Here is a 2,941-nt window from a genome sequence, read left to right as displayed (position 1 = left end):
GACCTGATGACGTATAATCACTCCTCCCTCTTCTTCCCCGCTTCCTATAAATTCGCTGAGACGTCCTTGAATAAACTGAGCTTGATCAGAACCTTTGTCTTGCCTCCATTTCTCGTGTCTCCTGTCCCTATTTCATCCCCACTCCCCTTCCAGGGTCCTCGTTGACTAACCCGTGGGTCGGGTCACAGATCTAATGTCATTATCTAATATTACAGATATGATTTTCATATTATGGGATAAGACTGAGTCGTATAAAATTAAGATTTGCTGTATCAATTACCCACCAGGAATAAAACACACATACAGGGGCTGGGGAGATGGCTCAGCAGTCTAAGTGCCTGCCTGGCAAGTGCAAGTGCCTGAGTTTGATCCCTGGTACTGCATGTCATGCCAACCCTGGAACCCAGCAGGCTGTGCCTTTCTGACACCCAAAACAGGTGTGGTGGCACTCACCTGTAATCCCAGTGCTGGGGAAGTTGAGAAAAGAGGATCACTACTAGTCTGAACTGTGTAGTGAGACCCTATATCTAATAGATAGATATCTAGATAGATAGATAGATAGATAGATAGATAGATAGATAGATAGATAGACAGATAGAGTTAGACAGACAGACAGACAAATAGAAATATATAACAGCATTGGGGAATTTTTTCCCAGTGTCTATGAGATTGTCTTGTACTTTATAACAATCTCTGCTTTTACCTTGTGAAAGATTTAATCCTTCCATAGTACATCATTTATCCTTTGATTTTTCTTGCTTTAATATGTTTTAGCAGTATGCATTTAATCTTATTTCTGATTGAAAATTATATCCATAATAAAATTTACACTTAGAGGGTTACCATTGGAGAGTATGAATACATTATGATCTATGAGGAAAGCTTAGCCATAAAGTTAGTAAAAAAATAAAAAATTCCTAGGGAGCAGATGTACTTAAAGGAATTTACACTAAGGAAAAAATAATTTGCAATTAGAATGGAATTTAATGAGTAAGATTTACATTTTAGGCTGCATTTCTATAATGTCAAAAACATACCCTTTTAGTTTATTAGAGAATGTTATATTCAATATCCCAAATGGTGTTTGGGACAGAGAACACCGGAAAACAAAATTGATGCCTTCCTACAAGCTAAAAATGGAAAGCTTGGAGGAATCGGTTGTCAAACCCTGTGTTACAGGGCAGTGTGGCCTTGAGGTCTCGGAGCTCACTGTGCAAAGTAGAAGCCTGTGGTGCCCTTCCTGTTACAGGCAGAGTACCTGGAGGCACACAGTGCTTGGGTCCCTCTTGACCTCAAGTCACTGAGTGGAAACTGAGCATGTCACAGTGATAAGCTGTCAACGTTCAGAAGACCAGAGAGGTCTTCCTGCTGAGATAAGAAAAAACACCCCTTTATTACTAACAGCCTCCTGAATTCTGGTGGAAAATTTAAAATGAAAGGTAGAAACTACATTGTCAAGCAAAATGACTGAATTAATATTTGTTTTGAAAAGACTAGGAAAATACTAGTTGATTTCGTGCTCTCTATGTGGTGCAAAATAACAGGTCCTAATCATAAGGAGCATGATGGGAGGAGTCCAGGTCAGTTGTCTAATTCTGCAAGCTGAGTGGCCCATGGGATGGGGAAGAATAATAGCAGAACTGAGACAGTGAGCCCTCCATTCCCAACCTACCAAAATCAACAGTGAGTACTGTGCCGGCCCATCCCCTGGAGCACGCTGAGACAGTGATTGAGACTGGGCGTGGTGGTGCGCGCCTGTAATCCCAGCACTTGGAAGGCTAAAAACAGGAGGTTCACTCTGAGTCTGATCTACGTAGTGAGACCCTATAGACCCTGTACTAAATACATTTTAAAAAATATTCAACAGTGAGAGGCCATACATGGAAAAATATTTAAAATATAAATCTATACAAAGAGGTCGCTAAGATTACTCCTTTTCTGTTTCCTTATAAGAGTGATAAATGTATTCAAAGGGTAATACTTGGATAGCACTGATGCAGCCTCATGAAAAAGAAAATAGGATTAAAAATTCTAATTTTATACATGCATTTTTGTGAACCACTTGTCTCGCAGTAATGAAGAAATCATTTTTACCTCTCTTAAATACTTCAGAATAAAGGACAACATTACCTTTAACACTCAGCAATACTGCAAAAGTGAGGATGCTCTCTGCTGTTACAGTTACCTTTTCTGTTCACTGTTGTATACACTTCACACACACAAACATGTACAGACACACAAGCATTCACTACTTTTATTATTTCAAATATGAGTGTTGCCTCACCTCCCTTTGGTCACAGTAGACTAAAAATACACCAGAAAAATTACATCAGAAATTACACCAGAAAACAAAATCAAGTAAAATTTTAAAACAGCTTTTAAAGTTAATGCAAAAGTGAAATAATTTAAGTGTTCAAAACAAAATACACTCATGTTTTAGTTCTCTTTAGCAGATTTTTAAAAGGCTAAATTTTCTCCCCAGCTGGCATAGTTCAATTAAAATAGCTGAATCTGGGCTGGTGAGACAGCTCAACAGTCTAAGTACCTGCCTGGCAAGCTCACTGACCCGAGTTCAATCCCCTGTCATGCATGTTGCACATGCCCTGGAACTCGGGCACACCACACAGGCCCTGAAACCAGGTCTGGTGGCACACGCCTATAATCCCAGCACTGAGGAGACTGAGACAAGAGGTTCATTATGAGTCTGAGCTGCCTAGCAAGACCCCATACCAAATAAATAAACAATTTTCTTTTAAATGTTGAAGTGCTCTGGTGTATTTACTTAACATTTTTGGGGAGTTGTCAAAACATTATAAAAAGAGACAGACAGAGTTCACATTTCTATCAGCAGCGCACAAGGATCCCTGTTTCCTATGTGACATTTGTTATTATTTGTATTTTTAATTATTATATCTCAAATAATAAAAAATAGGAAAAATCT

Source organism: Octodon degus, unplaced genomic scaffold (assembly GCF_000260255.1).
Source record: "Octodon degus isolate 3935 unplaced genomic scaffold, OctDeg1.0 scaffold00005, whole genome shotgun sequence".
Classification (NCBI taxonomy): Eukaryota; Metazoa; Chordata; class Mammalia; order Rodentia; family Octodontidae; genus Octodon; species Octodon degus.
The sequence above is the reverse complement of the archived record's forward strand: the minus strand, read 5'-3'. Positions refer to the sequence as shown.